The 19,826-nt window shown below is 40.6% G+C and overlaps 1 protein-coding gene across 5 annotated transcripts in view; it reads left to right on the top strand.

Moving 5' to 3' along the window:
* The window catches only part of BACH2 (BACH transcriptional regulator 2), a 334,937-nt gene that overhangs the window by 124,843 nt on the left and 190,268 nt on the right, over positions 1 to 19,826 (top strand). The window contains exon 1 of one of the 5 annotated variants that reach the window (XM_037039306.1): positions 4,465 to 5,034. The exons of the other annotated variants lie outside the window; for them this stretch is intronic. The gene's annotated coding sequence lies outside the window, so the exon portion shown is untranslated. Of the gene's footprint in view, positions 1 to 4,464; positions 5,035 to 19,826 lie in introns of those variants that run through there. 5 annotated transcript variants of the gene reach the window in all.

The raw sequence follows: 19,826 nt of genomic DNA on the forward strand, positions 1-19,826 counted from the left end.
CAGCAAATATTTATTGAGCTCCACCAATTCTGGGTACCAAAGATGAACAAGACAGATAGGGAGACTGCCTTTGAGTTTATGATTGAAATAAGAAGCATTCAAAAAAGCCAGAGTCTGAAAACCAGTGAGGATATGCTGTAGTGGAGATTCAAGGGGTATTTTAGAGCAGAGTCCCTAAGCTCAGCCCAGTGCTCAGAGAAGCTTCCCTAGGAACTCCTGGTTGGCCTAGGTCTTAAAGGCCTAGTAGAAGACAGAGTACTCATACTGTGAAATACAAGTAGAGTAAATTCATCTGGCCAGATGCTCCACTTCTTCCAATACACATATTCAGACCTGTAACTGCCACCCAGATGCTAGTTGGTGCCATTGCCTAGTTACGTGATGTCTTCAAATGGTTCTGGAGGGGCCCATCATGTCTGTGGTTGGCACCGTGGTCCACCAACCCTTGCTGGGTTTTCATCTATTACATTTAGCAATGGAAAGGTGAGATTTTAAGCATTCTGATGTTTTTTTAGAATAATGCCAACTGATGATACTAGGCCCACGTCACCTAGATTTCACTAGACTCGTTTTCAAGGCAGCCCTTAAATGACTTTTTAATTAGTTGTGTAGCTATGCCTAATCATGATACTTTTTATAGTCACATATACAAATAAGCATGTGTATAATTATTTGTGTTTATTTAAAATAAAATTAGAAGCTAAACATCTGTGATCTGGGGTAAATCATGATGCGGGTGGTATTGGTCTGGCCATTTGTAAGGTTTAGTTAACTGTAGCTGTAATTTACCTTACAGATTAAATATTTAATGTTAACAAATGCTTGTGTTTCATTAGGAAAAATATTATTATTATGGTCATTAATAAAATTTGCATTTCATTAGTACTGATCAGATAAATGCAACTACAGGAAAAAAAATCACATCTTTATCCAAGTCATGACTGTTGATGGCTTTAGCATTTTTTAATCCCAAACTTTCATTGTAGGATTTGCTAGGGCACAACCCCTTTAAAAATATCTATTTTGTTTCCTCCCATTTAAGGCAATAGCATTCTCATTGGGCTTGTGATTATTTGGCCTCTTCTAGGGAAAGCCCTAGAGCAGAAATTCTTCCCTAAGGAAAGTCTTTTGGTTCAAAACTCCTAGTAGCCGTTGTCTCCATGGGGCTCCTTTGTCTCTAAAGGGACCAAGTCTGAAGAACTGTAGTCTGGCTGAAACTCCCAGGCCTTCTTTGGAAAGCTGCATAAAAGTTGCTAATAAAGAGGGCTGTTTGTCTTAGGTATACTGACACCATGTATTTGAAAAGTCTGCAGTACACAATTCCCATTTATTCCCACTTAGGGTTTCTGTTGTTTTTTTTTTTTTAGCTTGAGTCTACTCTCCTAGTAAAAATAAGGCTATTTTTGTAAGGGCTGCTTCTAGTACTTACATCTACATTTTAAAAGAATTCGCACAAAACAGTCCATAGTGATAACTGTGTGCAATGCCCAGATTGTTGCAGAACGGTTTTAAAGAAATCTTTTTGTGATGGCTGCATTTCAGCGCTCTCACAGGGTTCAGCTCACATGATTCCATCCCCCCACCCCTCACACACATGCAACAATGGGGCTCATCACCCCTTACTTAAAGTACTTGACTTATTTAATTTGTGTATTTGTCCAGCGTGTGTCTGCTGACTGTCCTTTATGCTTTGTCTGTGGCCTCGCTCGCGCACACAGACACTGAATAAATATAATGACAGGTTCCCTTAAGAGACGATGGATTGCTCTTTTAGGGAGTTGTGTGTTTCTATGGCAACTCCCTTTCTAAAACTTTGAATTTTATCCACATGTATTTTGCAGATACCAAAAACAAGCTTATGTTTAATTTAGAGAAGCTTTGTTGAAGAGGAAACTGTAGCTCATCCACAGATGTCAAGAGCATGCACACTTTGTTCGAAAGCTCGTTGAAAAAAATTATCATTCTTTTTGTGCTTGACAGTTAACCCAGTGACCAACGTTCCATTTGGATAGCCTTTTGTTGTCAACTTTTATGCCTCTTGCAGTAAAAATCTCAAATATATATATGCAACTTAATAAAACTAAAAAGGAACAAAGTAGGCAGTGTGTGTGTGCTTTTGGCCTCTCTTGCCTTCCCAGTTTTGTACATCATAATGTCACTAGCTCATTGAATTAAATTTGCTTTCATCATCAATTTCCTTTTCTCTGTGTTACTACAGTGTCTACAGGCTCTCAGTTACCAGCCACCTCTGATCTAGAGAAAATAGGTTAGATCCCTATTTTGAAAGGACCATCTCCATGGTTCAGTTCTTTGTGTTTTTAGAAGTCGGGATTCTGGAAGACACATGGGCTGTATTCCTGAGCAATAAAATACGTATATGTATAAGGACATTTCCTAATTTTGTAGGATAATTCGAATGAAGTAATTTGTGTAGTGTATGGGGGTCTGTGTATATGAGTTTTACTGTACTTACAGGGTGTTGTATTTCTTTTCTTTTTTTTTCCTTTTTCTCTTTTGTATACCTGTGTGTATTTTGACTTTTTTGCCTTTCTCCCTGAAACAGATTCTGTTTTCTTAAAATCAAATCAGCTGTGTGGCTGGTGCTGTTTTGCTTCATCCACATGTGTTAATTGTGCTGTGGCTTGTTTTGTTTACTGTTTTTGCAGACCTGATTTGCCATGGTCCATGCCTTTCATTCCACTAGACCACATAGTTGATTTCCCAGTAGGGAAAAGGCTGCCTTTTCACCCGGTAATTAGTTATCTCATTCAAAAGAGCCAAGCTTCTCAGAGATGACTTTGTCACACTTTAAATGTCTGCTTTCGAAGATGAGAGCTCATTTAGTTACATGCTCATCCATGTGGCAGAAGAAATGCATGGTTAGTCACCATGGAAATTCTTAAGTATTTGAAGGGCACAGGATGGTTAATTAGACCATTTATACTCAGCTACTGAGAGATTATGAGTTAGTTTATAATGATAAGAAATCAGAGTAAGAGGTAATATTTTTCAGCCCATGAGGAAGTGGTAGTCTTGTTTATTCTTAAAGTGTATTTTCATTTGCCAAGAGAGGACTCTGTGGCATTTTTTCTTAAATAAATTTTGTGTAATCTCTTCCTAAGTATACAAGCACATCCCCCCAAACATACAGGTAGACTGAGTTCTGCATTCTCACTGTCATTACCTCCCCAGAATGTGGGAAGAAAATAAATGCTAGACTCTCCTTTGGAGCTGTGGGGTGGTGGCAAGACTGCCCCTCAGCAGGGTCCCTTCAGCCACTGTGTTTCTGAGTCTTCCCCCCTCTCCCAGCTCAGCCTCCCACATCTGGTTACTCCCCACCATGAATCCCACAGCCAGGCTCCTGATCCCATCCCACCCTGTCTGAAAGCCACTGTCTTCCTCTGTATTCTTCTCCTATCTTGGCCTCTGTAATTATTTCCTTCTTGTCCTAGTCAGTTACAACTATGTGGCTTCATCTTTCAGCCCAGGCTCCAGGTATGTCTAAGTTTTGCCTCTTCACCCCCATGGCCCAGTCTTCCTTCCCGTGGGACACTGTGAGGGAGGTGACTAGAAGTATTCATTTTGGACGGACATGGAATGGCTATCCTCAGTGCATCTGTGTGCTAAGACATTTTAGAGCTCTATTTTGTGTCAAACTTCATGTGACAAAAGGTCTAAGATTTAAGGTTTAAAAAAACATTTGTTAATATTTTCTTCCATTATATACAGCTCATGTGGTCTGGCTCCTGGGTAACTCTTCGGCTTCATCTTGCTCCAAGCTCACCCTCTGTCCCACCTGGGGACAGTTTTTGAATGTGCCATCCTTTCACTGGGCCACTCCATATGCTCCCTCTGTCTGAAATGTTTCTCCATCTCCCATCCCAATAGCTGCAGTTTCCCTTCTTCAGGGACAATTTTCCTCCCCCGCCCCCCCCCCCAGTCTAGCTAGGTTTGCCTATTATGCTTCCATAGCATTGAATACCTTTAAAACATAGCACTTATTACAGTTTCAGTTTTCTTTATTGGCATGGTTATTTCATCAATATCTGTCTCTCCCATTATTCTTGAAGCTTCTATAGGCAAGCAGTTTCTTGTCTTTGTGTTTCCAGTGACCAGCACAGGAACGGACATGTAGCAGGCCACAGTGACTATTGCTGAGTGACCATCTACAGATCTCTCTGGCGGGCCACGCACTGTGCGTCGGCCCCTTTCTTGCTAGCACACCTGGTTTGGTTGAAGTACTTACTCACTTCCAGCTGCTCTAGTGCAACTGGCTCCAGCCCATCCCTGATCCAGGGGGGTGAATTTTTGGTTAGTCTAATCAAATCAAAGATGGAAGAGTATCTGGGGCCTTAATGATGTTGCTGAGCCGCTAAATAAACCAGTCCTGGGACAGCTCTGTGTCTAGGCAACTGTTTGTGCGAGACAATAAATCCTCTTATTTGTTTAGATCAATTAAGAGTTTTCTGTTTCTGAAAACGTCCTGATACGGAATGTCACGAGTGAATGAACACATGAATAAATGAAGAACTTAATCTCCTGTCTTCACAAGTCCCTTGATAATTCAGTTTTCTCTCTCTTCATTTCTTTGAAGTGTTAGTGAAGATGTTGACCAGTGTTAAGCCCAATGCTAAAATGCAAAAGAATTTCTCTGTGTTTGAAAATTGTTTCCTCCTACTCATTGCCACATCCCCTGAACTTGAACTCACATTCTTCTTCACCTCTCACCCTTTGGCTCCACACTTTGTTCATAACTTTTGGGAGCAAGCTCTTTTCTCAGGAGGTTGAGAGTCAGGTCGTCATACCCAGCAATTTCCTGTTTGTGAGCCTTGAAGCCCTTGAAGAGTGTAGGCAGGTTTGACAGAACCCGTAGGTGTTCTCAGACGCTGAGCTGATTCAGCCCCTGTGGTGGTTCATTCTCCCAAGCTACCATAACATCCCCTTTCTCTGGATACTGCACAGTTTCTCTTTGTGTGGAGATCAGATCCTCAAGACCTGCCCATTACACGCTTCCCTTGTCTTTTCTGGGTTTTGGTGAGTTGCATTTAAGTCCCTCCCTCTCCATTGTTATCAAACAGTTTCTGCACAGCAGCTTTGTTTCTTCTTTTAAAAATATATATATTTAATTGAAGTTATTAGGGTTGAAGTTATTATAATTGAAGTTATTATAACATTGACTTATAAAATTATATAGGTTGAAGTGGTACAATTCTGTAATACATCATGTGTATTGTATTGTGTGTTCACCGCCCAAGTCAGGTCTCCTTCCATCACCATGTATCCTCCCTGTACTCTCTTCTACCCTTTCCCTCTGGGCGTCATCATACTGTTGTCTGTGTCTATGAAGTTCTTGGTGTGTTTGTTTGGGGTTTTTTTGCTTAATCCCTTCACCTTTTGCATCTAGCCCCACAACCCCTCTCTCCTCCAACAGCTGTCTGTCTGTTCTCTATTTTGTTAGTTTATTTTGTTCATTAGATTCCATAAATGAGTGAAATCACATAGTATTTGTCTTTCTCTGACTGGCCTACTTTACTTGGCATAATGTTCTCCAGGTCCATTCATGCTGTCATAAATGGTAAGGTTTTCTTGTTTTTTATGGCCAAGTATTCCACTGTATAAGCGTACCACAGCTTTTTTACCCACTTAGCTACTGATGGACCCTTGAGCTGCTTCCAAATCTTGACGATTGTAAGTAATGTTGCAATGAACATAGGGGTGCATATATTCTTTTGAATTCGTATTTTGGCTTTCTTCAGATATGTTCCCAGAAGTGGAATTGCTGGGTCATAAGGCATTTTTATTTTTTCATTTTTTCATTTTTTGAGGGAACCCCATACTGTTTTCCACAGTGGTTGTACCAGCCTGCATTCCCATTAATAGTACATGAGAGTTCCCTCTTCTCCATATCCTGGCCAGCACTTGTTTGTTGATTTATTGATGATGGCCATTCTGACAGGTGGGAGGCGATATCTCATTGTGGTTTAAATTTGCATCTCTCTGGTGATTAGTGATGTTGAACATCTCTCCATATGTCTATTGGCCATCTGTATTTCCTCTTCGGAGAAGTGCCTATTGAGGTCCTTTGCCCATTTTCAATTGTATTGTTTGGTTATTTTGGTGTTGAATTGTGTACCTTCTTTATCTATTTTAGATTTTACCCTCTTTTCAGATGTATCATTGGCAAAATATGTTCTCCCATGCAGTGAATAGTTTTGTTTGTTTCTTAGCATTTGTGTTAAGGCAGAGCTTTGCATGTGTCCCGTAAATCTAGGCTGCGTGTCTGCTGCCTGCCTTTTTCACAGACCTCCGCCGTAACCTAACAAATGCAGGGCCTTAAGTAAATGCCACCTGAAATGCCTACTTGTCTGGTGGCAGAGACTTTGGAGTTCTCTCATTACTCACTTGATCTCCCTGTGCAGGAAACCACAGGAGGTGGGCAACTAGGTCAGCAACCTTTGAGAGCATTACTTCTGGCCATGCCATGTGAAGAAGCACTGAATTTGTACTTGCCTTCTTAAACCAAGACAGGAATGATTCACTTTGGCCCACTGCCTCAGGCAGGTAACATACTCTCTGACATTTAGGGAAAAATCCTAAATGCCTCAAAGTGTTGTGACAAGCTCAGGGTGTGATGCTATGAAAGTGTTTCTCTTGCCTAGGGAAGCTCTATACAAAAATAATAATATTACAAGGCTGCCAAAGAAAAATTCCTGTGAAGCATCTTTTCACACTGCTCAGGACCTGCCTCAGTTTCCCTCCCTATCCCCAATGATGTGCAGAAGCAGCCTATCGTGTGGGCTTCCCACATACAGAGGGATCGGTTCCCCTGGAATCTTCGGCATGAATCTCTGCTTCTTCTGATTGCAGGCCTCCCCTGCTGACCTCTGGATTCAAGTGTTGTTGTTTTTTAACTCCCGTGATTTTTATTGAAAAAAGAATTCCTTGTAGGTAGTGATGAGGCTACTTCATTGTTTCTTAGAAAAGTGCTTTGTGTATAGTACAGACAACTCGTTCACATTTTGCTCTGATTCAGTCAGCCAGCTTTTTTGCATGTGTACTGTGTGTCATACGTTGTTCTAGATGCATGGGATACATTTGTGAACAAAGACAAAAATTCCTGCCCTGTGGGAGCTTATATTCTACTGAAGGAAACAAGAAATAAGCAATAAATAAATAAGCAAATAGTAGTATGTTAGAAGGTGATAGCTGTTATAAAAAGGGAAGCAAAGTATAGAGCAAGGTAAGGGGAATGTCGTTTGTGGGTGGAGAGAGGTTGCAGTTTTAAATCAGGTGATCAAAGTAAGCCTCTTGTATTTCTAGCCTTTTGCCTTTTGTTGTTGTTGTTTTTATAGAATGTTGTAATGTTTTGATATCGCAGGTGAATCATTGGCATAAATTAAATATTGCCTGACATAAAAGCAGTGCCGCTGAAGGCTAAACCTGATTGCTAAATGCTTAAGAAAGCACAAGACGGTGCATGAGCCCTCATCTGCCATTTTCAGGTTATCCATTGTGAGTATCCCTTTTTCCAAAAATAGTATTCATTTTATGTAGTCTTCCAACGGAGTCTACCTATGACACCTGCTGCCATGTGCTTTTAGTTAAATATAACTAGCGTCTTACCAGACCAAGAGGTTCATCCAAAATGTTTCCTTTAAAAGTTCTCAGAAGGCTCCCCTGGTTGCCTTTCCAGCCCGTAACAATGATGGATTTTGCAACCCTGCTGGTCTAGCCACGTAGAAAAACCCCATGTTGTGGGTAACTCTCCCCTTTACACACATATTTTGCGTTTTAGTAGTCGTTTGGAGCTCTCGTGTCTTAGGCATGGAGTTCCTTGTATCCATACAAACTGCAAACCGCAGACAGCCCCACCCGGAACAGCACTGTGAGTGTGATCCCACACTCTCCCCCTGCAGTGCCCACTTCTGCCCCCTGCCTGCAGCGTGACTTGACCTGCGTGCAGATGAGCCCTCCTTTGAATTCTGGAGTTTTGTACCTATGTGCCCTCTCTCCGGCTGTCTTGTCTGTCCTCCCTTTTCTGCATTCCACTTGTATTTTCTCCCTGAAGTGACCTTAGGAGGGGCAGTGCATGGCTCCTGCCATTGTCTGAACCTCTAAACTAGAGGCTCTCAGCCAGTTGCTCTCCAGGGGCTAGACCATGTCAAGATAACACTTGTTTTGCTTCCTGTCCTGAACTGACTAGTACAGTGTTATCCAAAAGGTAGACTGGAGCTAGGGACATCGGAATGAATACCTTTTGATTAAAGTATAGTTGACACACAGTATTCTGTTAGTTTCAGGTGTACAACATAGTGATTTGACATTTATGTACCTTATGATGTGATCACCATGGTAAGTCTAGTACTCATCTGTCCCATACAGACTTATGACAAAATTATTGACTATATTCCCTGTGCTGTATATTATATCCTGGTGACTTATTTATTTTATAACTAACAGTTTGTACCTCTTATTTCCTTTAACCTTTTCACCTGTCTCTCCACCCCCTTCCCTCTGACAAACATCAGTTTGTTCTCTGTAACTATGAATCCGTTTCTGTTTTGTTTGTTCATTTGTTTTGTTTTTTTTAGATACCACATATAAGTGATTTTTGTCTCTCTTATTTCACTTAGCATATTACCCTCTAGGTCCATCTACATTGTCTCAAATGGCAAGGTTTCATTCTTCTTTATGGCTGAGAGATTTTCTGTTGTGTGTGTGTGCTGCACATGTGTACACGTGTGCACCATATACACACCATATCTAATGCATCCCATCTATTGATGGACACCTAGGCTGCTTCCATGTCTCAGCTATTGTAAATAATGCCGCAGTGAGCATAGTGGTGTAGGTATCTTTTTGAATTAGTGTTTTCTTTTTCTTTGTATGAATACCCAGAAGTGGAATTGCTGAGTTTTATGGGAGTTCTATTTTAAATTTATTTACCATTTAATTTATTTTTTTGAGGAGACTCTGCACTGTTTTCCATAGTGCCTGCACAAATTTACAATCTCACCAACAGTGCACTAGGGTTTCCTTTTCTCCACATTCTCACCAGCACTTGTTGTTTGTTGATTTTTATTATAATAGCATTTCTGACATGTGTGAAGTGATACCTCATTTTGGTTTTGATGTGCATTTCCCCGATGTTTAGTGATTCAACATCTTTTCATATGTCTGTTAGCTGTGTCTTGGGAGAAACGTGCCTTCTTTAGAGAAATGTCTGTTGAGGTCCTCTGCCCATTTGTTAATTGGACTGTGTTTTTGATGTCGAGTTGTATGAGTTCTTTATATGTTTTGGATATTAACCCCTTTTTGGACATGTTGTTTGCAAATATCTCTCCCATTTAGTAGATTGTCATTTTATTTCGTTGGTCATTCTCTTTAAAGCTTTTTATTTTGATGTAGTCCCATTTATTTATTTTTGCTTTTATTCCTCAGAACAAATGCACTTTGAGTATTGGCAGATGTCCTTCCATTCCTTACCTATTGTTCCCTGTCACTCACCATTTTCAGAGGGTGTGGAGAGCCATGGGGACAAGCCTGGGACACTTAGAATGACAGTCTTCCAGGGGGAGTGGGCAGCTACCGCAGCTCAGTGCAGGGTCTGGCTCTGCGCCTGCCACTCGTTATTCTGAATTGTGCAATGTGCTTCTGTCACCTCCCACAATGGAGTGACTTTGGGAAAGCCACATACTCTCCCTAGGCCTGTTTCCTCATCTGTGAAGGGAGAAGATTAGTTTCCAAATGACCTTCCACATTGCTTCCACTTCTAATGTGGTAAGACACTAGGCCTTCTCCTAGAAGTTGACTTTTTTGACATGGTTGGGATATCCCCACTTCTGTGCCCTTTATCCTTGTCTAATTCTCCCCATGAATTCATTTCATTCATTGCGTTGTCACTCTTCCTGTGAGCTCTTCATAGCACACACCTTCCCAGTTCTGGCACATTCCCACCCCTGAACCTGTGATTCTACTCTCAGACAGCCCTGCTTGCTTCCTCCTGTGCGCCTCACCCAGACTACTGCTTTTGTGTTGGCGTCTCTGGGTAGGGAGTTGGGCTATTGAGAAAAACGTGTTTGTAGCCCATTGTCTTTATTGTAAACGAGACAGAGAATGGAATTAGTTCCTTTTAGACTGTTCAGGCCCTGGTGACCGCAATCAAAATAGATTTATATCCAAGCAGTAAAGAGGTAATACATGTGAATTTTCTCGTAATAGGAATTCTACAAAAGCAGTATAAACATAGATTGTGTAGTCTGTACCATGATTTTTTTAATTTGTCATTTAAACCTTGAAGAGGAAAATATACTCTAGTAGTCAAGAAAGCATTATTTCTGTGAATTCCGTAACATAGAGGGAGTGTGTTTCATTTTTTCAATGCCTGGTGCCTGGGAATTTTGAAATGAAAGAGTCGGCTGTGGTGTTAGGTTCCATAGTGAGAATGTCAGTGTGGAGAGAGGTGGGCGTAAATGCACTGAAACACTTGGGTTTTAAATGTGAATTCTTTGTCAGATTGCTGTTCACTTAATTGCCACAATCTAAAATTTATCTATTAGCATTTATTTCCTAATGGTTACCAGGATGATAAATATTTTTCTTTATATATGGTACAACTTGACTTCAAGACAATGAATAAGGATTTAGCGTTGAAACAAATTGTAGGAACCAAATACTTCTATTGCTTATTTATTCAGGATATAACTTACTCAGCAAAGTTAGGTGGACTATACTGTGAATGATGGGTTCTTAGAAACCAAATTATTCCTGTTCAATTGGAAAAGAATCTGTATCTTTGAGGTAAATATCTGGCACAAAGTCATAAAGTAAATGAGAAACAAGAACTAGAAATCACTTCTCTGCAGTTTGATTGCTGTCTTTGATTATGAAATGATACAAATATTTTATGTGATATACCCATATTCCAAAAAATTATATTATTTTTGATATTTCCTTAACAAATATACCTGTCTTTCAAAGAATACTGGAGCCAATTTCCCCTGTCTTTATACGGGGCACACTTAATAGTGTGTGTATTGATGAGATTTCATCTTATTTTTAAAGACTTCTGAGAAAGATTTCATTACTTGCCTCATTAATCCACTCTAGTGTTTAATTAGATTGATGTCACAACACTTTCTTATCTAACTGGAACCTTTCATGCTATAGCTTAACTATTTTCTCTCACTTTGCCTAGGATATTAAAAGCAACTCGTCACCATTATCCATAATAATATTTATGAAATCCTTCATATATTTGAAATGTTAGCAGTATAACTAACAGTAAACATAACTCCCAAATATCAGTAAATTTTAAAATAGAAAACAAGGACCAGCTTGTAATAAATGTAAATGGCATGGATGGTAGTATTTAGTCTTGATGAATGAATAATGCTGTGAACTGATACGACTTAAGCAGACTTAATGAAAAAATTCATCTATTGACTCATTCACTTAAATATTCATCAGGCACCTTTGTTATATTGTGCTATGTTCAGAATTACAAAAAATAAGTCATGGAGTCAAGAAGATTTCAGTGCAAGGGATTTTTTTAAGTAGAACTTATTAGGTACATTGCAGAACACATTGGTATATTATTCAGTATCATGAAGGTAGAATAGCTTCAACTTCAGAGGATAACTCGACAGCCTATCTGATGACCATGCGGTATTGACAACCAAACTGGAGGTGGAGCCGAAAAAAATAGTCTGAGTATTAGAACATTTCTCCTCATTTTACAGCTGCCCCAGGCCCCATTTCTAAAATCTGTGATAGGCATCAAAATTCTACTATACATGGTCCCTGAGCTGTTCATCTGGAAGCCCCTTCGTTCTGCAGTTAGTGCTGGAGATATACCTGTGTCTTCCTGTGCACATTTGTACACGTGTGAACACCGGTCAGTGTAGGACAAGGGGTTTATCACTGGAAATAAATCACAGAGTCATGAAGCATGAAAATGATATGCCTGGAATGCAGAACCAGGGTTGCCTTCTGCCTCCTTTTTTCATCAGACAGCAGAGGCAGAAAGGAGAAAAGATTTATTCTAGAGCTGTTTGACACTGACCAAGCCATTTAAACAGATAAAATGCTGATTTATTGCTGCAAAGAGAATAATGGGTATTCTTGCTAAAATGCCGTTAATAGTTTTATTGTTTCAAGTGCAAATCATATTCAGCAATTTGTTAGTAGTCTTTTGAAGCAAAGTTGAAGTAATTCAATTCAGTGTGGGCTTTCAGCAGAAGGACAAAGTAATTAGCAAATTGTGAAAGAATTCATTCACCAAGGTTGGCTGATATTTGAATTCTCTGAACTATAAAGACATAGAAAAATTGCATTTAAGAAATACAAGATGATGCATGTATTTGTTTACAGCAGAAAAATTATAGGAAAGTGCTTTTCTGCATACAATGTGGAGTTAGGAGTATGCCTCTGTGGGCGCCTTTTTTATGTGCAAGACATTGTGCTGGCCACCGAACGGAAGACAAAACTGCAGAAATTAGGTAGTTCAAAACTAATTAAAATTATAACCAGGCCCTGGCTGGTGTAGCTCAGTGGATTGAGCACAGGTCTGCGAACCAGAGGATCGTAGTTCGATTCCCAGTCAGGGCACATGCCTGGGTTGCAGGTAGGTTCCCTGCAGGCCAACTCCCAGCAGGGGATGCATGAAAGGCAACCATACATTGATGTTTCTCTTCCTCTCTCCTTCCCCTCTAAAGATAAATAAATAAATAAAATCTTTAAAAAAAATTATAACCAGAATAGGATCAGAATTTCTAGAAAGGTACACATGAAGAGGTTCCAAGGAGAAGATGTCACTCAGAAAGTGACATTTGAGGTCAGTGTTTTAACCTAAGATTAGATTTTAACCTAAGATTTCTGTAGCCACAGTTGGAGTTTCAGACTGAAGGAATGCCAGAGAGTGGGAAGATCTGTGCTGATGAACGCTGAGTGGGCTCTTGGATGCATAGAAAGGTCCCTGCTACCGCCTGGTGTCCCAGTGCTACTGCCTGGTGTCCCAGTGTCACTACTAATAGCGCCCTCTTCTGCTCTTAAATGAGTCGCAGTTGAATGGCCTACTATACAATGACTATGGGGGCTATCAAAATGCGCCACTCGGCTCTCCTGCTTTTGGGAGCACAACTGACTGATGTCCCAGCTGTGACCCCGCGGGACTCACCCAACTTGGGCACCATGGCCATACTTCCCAGGGGCCACTCCCAGCCAGGAATCATGCACAGTGAGGGTGCTCAGCCCTGCCCATTCCAGCAAGACAGGGGGTTCTCCCCTGAGACACTGCCTCAAGGACTGCTTATTGGCAGGGCTGAACCTTCCTTAGAACCGCGCTGCACTGTAAAACATCCCACTCCCCTCCCTTCCTCTTTTACACAGGGCCAGACCTACCCCTTTGTCTGCAGACTTTTCCTGCCTACCCTGCCCCATCCCCAAGAAACCTTGTGGAGATCTAACCCCATGCTAGTGCCTGCTTCTCAGCAGACCTGAACTAATGAGGTAGCCTGAGTTATTGCTAAGTCTTAGATACTAAATGAGGATATGACTACAAAGAAAAATGGGGACTATGTTGTAGGCAACTTTGAAAACTGCTTCGAAGAATTTGACCTTAATTCAGTAGACTGTGGGGCTCCATTGAGGGTTCATTTGTTTGAATAATTATTAATTATTTGGTCCTGCTGAGGATAGGAGAGGATAGCTGAGCCAGGGAGACCAGTTAGCAGGGCACATCAGATGCCCCTTTAAGAGTCTAAGGGACAGACTCTGGCATGAGTCTGAGACGCTGGACTATATGAGACACTGGGTATATGAGACACTGCAGAAGGAAGGTCTGTGAGTTTGGATATGATGGGACAGAGGAATCAGAGATTATGTAGTGCCTCAGTTTCCTCATCTGTGATATGGGAACAGTAAAAGCCCTACGTCACTCATGGAGCCATAGTGAGGATTAAATGAGTTAATACACTCCGAAAGTTTAGAACAGTGCCCGGCACATAAGAACTCCAGTGTTTCTGAATGTGTTTACCTGTTGGTCTTGGGTTGCATTGTCCTGTAGACCTTTCTGCCGTGGCAGGAATGTTTTATATCTGTGCTGTCCAATACAGGAGCCACTAACCGCCTGTGGTTATTAGCACCTGAAATGTGACTGGTGTGACTGAGGAACTGTATTTTTAACTTCATTCCATTTGAATTTGAATAGTCACATGTGGCTAGTGACTACCATTTAGAAGTAGCACCTGATCTAATGTACTAAATAATTGATACAAAGGTGATTGCAAAATTATAGTCTATTTTTTTTTTCAAAAAACCCTGTCGTACTGATATGACTTACTTTTAAGTAAGCCCATAGGTTTGGTTGCTGATCACTAGGCAGCAATAACCACAGAGGGGGTTGTGGTCCTAAACAGACTCCTTTGAGATAATCAGAACAACAAGAAAGGGACAGAAGGAGACCTCATGTTTTTACTAACCCTGCAATAAGAAAAGTACTTTAGGCCAAAGGAGAGTAATCGTCCCTTGGTTTCTACAAGTAGCTAATAGGTGGTTAAGACTCCCCATCTGATGGGATCTGGAATTTCTTCTGTGCATTTCCCAGGCAAAAAGAGAAGAGGTAATGCAGTGCCTGCTATAATGTTCCCCTCCAAATAATAGCCAGGATAACACTGCTCTTAAATAAGGCTACTGTTAATGCTGCAGCTGAGGACCCCTGGTAGTTCAAGGATAGCGCTGATTGGAGCTCTGAGGGATGTGGTAGAAGGAAAGGAGGAGACGATTCTTATTATCTGTAAGGATGAGATAAAAGGACATTTGTGTGCCTGTCTGTCCAGAAAAAAAGGATATCTGAAATATCACTCTTTCCCTTCTCTCTATTCTCTTGCCATGCTCAAGGTGAGCTGGCCTTTCCACTTCTATGAATATATTGCCTGAATTGGTTAGTTTGGGCCGGGTTTTACTGTGGGCATCCCCACATTATTGACTCACTGGTTGAGATTTTTAATGCAATTGAAACTCCAGATGCCTCAGTTGATATAAACTGTACAATTCAAGGTATTTCTCTCAGGAGAGAAAACATGGGAGGCAATGTGTAGCATGGTAGAAAGAGGAAGGACTTTGGGATCCATCATGAGAGTGCATCACAGCTCTGCTACATGCTAGATTTGTGACCAGTGGTAGTTACTTTAAGTTCAGTGCCTTATCTGTAAAATGGGGAATACTGGTATTTTCTAAGTGATTTAGATGCTTGTATGGGTTAACATGAGTCTTATGTGAAGATGCTGGAAAATGTTAGCTCCCTGCCCACTACCATTATCTATAGTCTCCTATTTTTCTTAGGTTTCTGTTATCATTGCAAAATCTAATATCACTTGGAACCCTCTACTCTGTCTAGCCTCTGCTCCCAATCACACATGCTCATCACTTCCATCGTGCTGACCTGCTCAGCCCTGCTGGAGCAGCCTTGAACAGCCTCTCTTCCCTCTCTTGCCATGCCTGCCTTAATTCCTCTCTTGAGCCTTTCTCAGGCCAGAGCCTTCCTGTTCTGCACACATTTGGTTCCTTGCCTTCAGCCAAAGGAGGTGGCTCATGTCGTTCAAGGCCCTGCCAGCCCTGGCGTTTGGTAGGTTTCTGTACATAAGACCACCACCCGAGTTTGCTCTTTTAAAAAATGTCTATTGGTTTTTCTTTTTAACAAAAAAATAGCTTTTTATTAAAGATACTTTTGAAAATAAGCAGGAATGGGAAAAAAGCAAAGCACTCATAACGTTAACATTCCTAGAAACCACTGCGTACCTTTTGAATGCACCTTATAATCCTGAGTGTGTACATTTGTGAAACAAAAACTTAATCATTAAATTCTTATTTCTTGATAACATTCTTCTTAAATGTCCTAACTTCTTGAAAAAATTCCCACATCACTGAAAGTTCCTCTACAGCAGCATCATTTCAAGTGCCTGTCTCGAATGCCGTGTATGAGTGTAATATGGTTTATTAGTGGACACCTAGGTGGTTCCTGCTCTCCCCCCACTGTCGTAAATAAGGCAGAACATGACAAAGAGAGTGGCAGGCAGCCTCCTCCTGCATATATCTTTTCACACAGCCTTGAAATGGAATTGCCACATCGAAAGGCGTGCACGTTTTTAAGGTTTTTGGTACCATATTGTTGCATGTTACTCACTGAAAGGATGGATCTATTTATTTCCACCCCTCAGGGCACACTAGGTCCCCAATGGGATCAGTAGTCCTACCGGGGAGAAAAAAGGCAGAGAGAGAGGGGGAAAAAACAACTAGCACTTTTCCCTACTTGCGTGTGGATCTGGTTCCAAGTCCCCTATGTTTTTAAAATCTCTTTGCAAAGGGCATCTCCCTGGCTCCTGCAAAATTCTTATTTATCAGATGCTAGCTGCCTTTGCCCCCTCTTACGTTGGCACCTTTAAATCAATGAATGCGCTGTTTCTTGGGAGTATTGACCCTCTGGGAAGAATCTTTCTGCACCTCTGTCTCATCAGACTAGAGACTCTCATCTGCGTCTCTTTAATCTCATCTCATTGTGCAACAATATTTTTCTCTTTTGTCTGTTATTGGCCCTTTGATTTAATGCTTTAATTTGTTGTGTAGGTTCCTTGTGTCACTGTTCTGGATAACTCATGCCGTTCCAGATTGAATATTCTATGAAGTTTTCTTGAAATACTGTTTTGTGAAAGAGATCTTACAGATTCAAAGGATCATCCATTATATTTATTTTTCAGAAATGAAAAGATAAAAAAGCAGAGCACTTGTGGTAACTGCACAACTTGATTCTTTTCCAAGGACTCAGGAGAAAATTGCCTGTTCTTCTTATCCAACAGGATGAGCACAAGCACATTTTTTATTTTTCCTAATTGACTATCTGGGACATAAATTGTTGCTTCTGTAGGCCGGTCATACCACATTTAATAATTGTTTAAGGACACAGATGCGTATACTCCTTAGTGTCGCTTGGCAGAAAAGCACATGCTCTCTCTGGACCATGAAGCTGGGACACCAGTGAGCAGCTGAACAGCTCTTTAGTGTGCTGTTCCAGCAGCTTGTGGGAAGGCTCACGGTGTAGTGATGTGACAGGCTGTGAACAGCAGATCAGAGGAAAACATGAGATAATTTAATTGAGGAGCTTGGTGAGAGGACATCTCTCAAGAGCAGAGAGCAGGGATGTGGCAGAAAGGGCATCTGAGAAAGGGATAAATCATGAAATTGTGTTCTGAGGATAGTGTGAAAAGGGCGCTTCCTCATTTCTCTGGCAGTTTGGGTCAATTTCCTACCCTCGCATGCTTTGCAAAAAGGGAAATAATTTATTTTTATTACTGCCCCATTCTTATGGCAATTCTTAATACCACATATAGCGAGTCACTCATTTCTACGTAAGGGACTGACTTCCTCTTTTCTCCGGGTTTGGTATTTACTATCTCTGCCATATTCTACCCCTTTAGGAAAAAAATTTTATCTATTTTTTAAAGTAAAAATGTGAAACTGGTAATAAGCTATGATGTGTTCTCTTTGACTTATATTTTTTGGAGGCTATTGTAGGCCTTTTTATTTCTTCTACAGTCATTGACTTTAAATTCTGATTTGAGTAGTTTTTTTAAATTTTTATTCCCAAAACACTTGTTCTGTGTTAGTTTTATACATCATCCTTTGTTACTCACTCTAAGACTATCTTTATAAGACAAGTGGTGAATTCAACATTATCCAGTCTTTAAGTTAATCTCAACCTTAGCACATATCCTGAGCACATAAAAAACAACAAATAGAACTCAGATGTGGTTTACTTGGGTGTATTAAGGTATTTGATTATTGGAATTGAAATAATTCATCTACCATTTTTTTAGTTTTTTATTTCTTTTTGTGTTGAGACCAGTTGTGTGTTTAAGTACATATGGCCATCTAGTTTAGAACAGGGTCATAGCTTCATCATCAGCTTTGGATCATGATCTGGTTAAGGCCATTTTAAACACTTCTGCCTTTATAGCTCATTCTAAAAACTTTCACACTGTGTCAGTGACAAAATCAGAGCCTGTATTTAAAGCCCTTGACTTAGTTCTGGAAGGCAGATACCACTGGAAAACAAGGACCACCACACACACACAGTCATGACCTCGGTCAGTACACCATGACACAGAGTCAAATGCAGTGTTATAACACCAATTCTATGTTTCTGGGGGTCTTTGTTGGTTGTACATGGTGATGCGAGAATATTGATTCCAACGTAGTAAAACTGAACTTCAAATTCACTATCCTTTTCTTTAATCTTTAAAGAATATTCTTAATCCTTCAACTCTTCAGGATTCTTCTGTGCACATAAGTCTGTACATGGAATTTAATGTAAAAACTTTGCAGCAGTTTAATATGTTACTGATTCCACTGCTGAAATTTCACAATCAAAGGTTTGTTGGATGTCAAAGACAAAAAGTCCCAAAATGGCTTAGCCAGTCACTCAAGAGCATTGTCATTTCTCCCAGTTTCTCCCCAGCTGCCTTCCATACCTGATCTTATCTTGCTTAAACCCGGGTGTTTTCCCGCTCTGTGCAAATCCATTCATGTTCTTTGGGAAGATAACATGGTTCTTTCTTGGCATTACCATTCCTTGCAGCTGAGTGGGTCAAAAGGTCTAAATTAGTCAGAGAGAGACTTAATGATGAATTCACATATTTTAATATGAATGGCTTGATTCAACAGCCTGACACATCCATCATGTTTAGGAGACTGTCACTTCCTGCATTTTTTAAAGGATATACCAGCAGAAAGGGACCCTCAAGGGACCTTCAGGTACCTTGCCTAGCATTTTTTCATCATTCCGAGGGAGCTTTGTTCATGTTTGAAGTACCTTGCACTTTAAAAGTTTTTTATTTGAACTACTTTTCTAAAGAGCTGACTGTGTGTTACTTTTGTAAACACCTTTCCTCTTCACTGCCCACCCTCACATCTTCCTAAGTTTATCTTCAAATGCTTTCTATCACCCAGGCACTTAAACAACACTGCAGACATTTTCATCTAAGCCAGTAGCAGTTAATTATCAAATTTTTGTCTGTGTTTCAGCACTTCATACTATTTTGACAGGGGTTGCATAGTCTGTCTTTCTGGAATTTTTTAAGTGTTTTTATGAGTAATTTGAGAAATTCCAAGTATAGATTAGGTGAGCTGTTCTTTCCTTTGTTGTCTTTTTTATTTTATTTTAAAAACAGTTAAAGAGGACCCTCTATGTGTCAGAGAGAAGGCCCTCATTACCCCCACAGACATTGTCTAATTTAATCTTCTTCCCCTGAATTTGTACCTTGAATCACCATTGTATTTTAGTGGGGGGTGGGGGGCAGTGTGGGAGTGGGCAGAGAGGTCATGATTTCTGTGTGGTACATTTGTTTTTATCAGTGATTTCAGTCTGGGAGGGCATTTTGCTGCTTCCTTCTTTATTTCTCTGGTTAGTAAAACTCCTGGTTGGTTGGGTTACTGGCCAGAAGTGCTTTACAACTGAGGATGGTCTCTGGGAAGTTTCAACATAAGTTTCTTTTTGTTTCTCTGCAAAAGCATATGTTTGCTCACTTGCATTGAAGGTGAATAGGAGACTTAGCTCGCCGAATGGGGTGTGTCAGGAAGAATTGCTGATTTATTTATGCATGCTTCTAGAATATTTGAAGAAGTTGGTTTGATGACTCTCTTCAGTGGGGCTTACCCCATCAGTGTCAGCCCCAGCATTTGAATCTCTTGGGCCTGTCATTGGGGGGCAGTGATGTTCCGGAGGTGTTTTCCCTAACCTGAGGAGTGAAACCTGCCCCAGGTGCAGGAGGCCC

The sequence above is a fragment of the Sturnira hondurensis genome, unplaced genomic scaffold, assembly GCF_014824575.4.
Source record: "Sturnira hondurensis isolate 20B ecotype Veracruz unplaced genomic scaffold, ASM1482457v3 Scaffold0025370, whole genome shotgun sequence".
In the NCBI taxonomy this organism is placed as follows: Eukaryota; Metazoa; Chordata; class Mammalia; order Chiroptera; family Phyllostomidae; genus Sturnira; species Sturnira hondurensis.